This window comes from Palaemon carinicauda, chromosome 12 (genome assembly GCF_036898095.1).
Source record: "Palaemon carinicauda isolate YSFRI2023 chromosome 12, ASM3689809v2, whole genome shotgun sequence".
Lineage (NCBI taxonomy): Eukaryota > Metazoa > Arthropoda > Malacostraca > Decapoda > Palaemonidae > Palaemon > Palaemon carinicauda.
The window spans coordinates 103,974,388-103,975,313 of NC_090736.1; positions in this window are offsets into that span (position 1 = coordinate 103,974,388).

The window sequence follows — 926 nt, forward strand, 5'->3', positions numbered from 1 at the left end:
ACTCCCATCTGTTCTTACAAAAAACGGTCAATCAAATCTAGGATATTCGGTAATTCATTGCTAGTTAAGGCAGTTTTGAAATGGTTACAGACCCTTTCTTCTTCCGCTCCCCAATTTATTACTTTTTGTTTCTTTAAAGCATCTAAGGATCTCGCTATCTCTCCAAAACCTCTTATGAATTTACGGTAATACCCAGCGAGCCCAAGGAACCCAGCTACTTCCTGAGAGTTTCGTGGCCTGGGGAAATCTCTAATAGCCACTGCTTTACTGGGGCAGGGTTGGATACCTTCTGGGGTTGTTTTGTGACCTAAAAATTCGACCTGTTTACAGAAAGATCTGCACTTTGACAATTTTATTTTTATACCATTACGTCGCAATGCTTCTAAAACTTTATGAATAGTATTATTATGTTCTTCGGTTGTTTCCATGTAATTAGGATATCGTTCAAATAGACAAGAACACCATGGCCAATTAAGGGAGACAAAATCTTCATCATTACTCTAGAGAAATGACTTAGAGCATTTTTAACTCCGAAAGGAAGAAAATTAATCTGATATAGTTGAACGTTAGCTATAAATGCTGTTTTACTTTTACTGTCGTCCTGAATGGGTATTTTATAGTATCCACATTTTAAATCAAGAGTTGTCAAATATTTACTATCCCATACCTTCACAAGTAATTCTTCGATCGAGGGCAATGGAAATGCATTATCATCAGTGACTGTATCCAACTTCCTATAATCAACACACAATCTTACCTAGCCATCCTTTTTCCTAACAGCTACAATTGGAGCAGCCCAGGGGATTCGCTTTCCTCGATTATCCCTTGTTTCCTTAATTTATTAATTTCCGTTTCTAATCAGCTCCGTCTGCCCAGTTTCAATGCTAAAGGGAAACCGATCAATCCTCCCAGGTGGCTTATCTCCA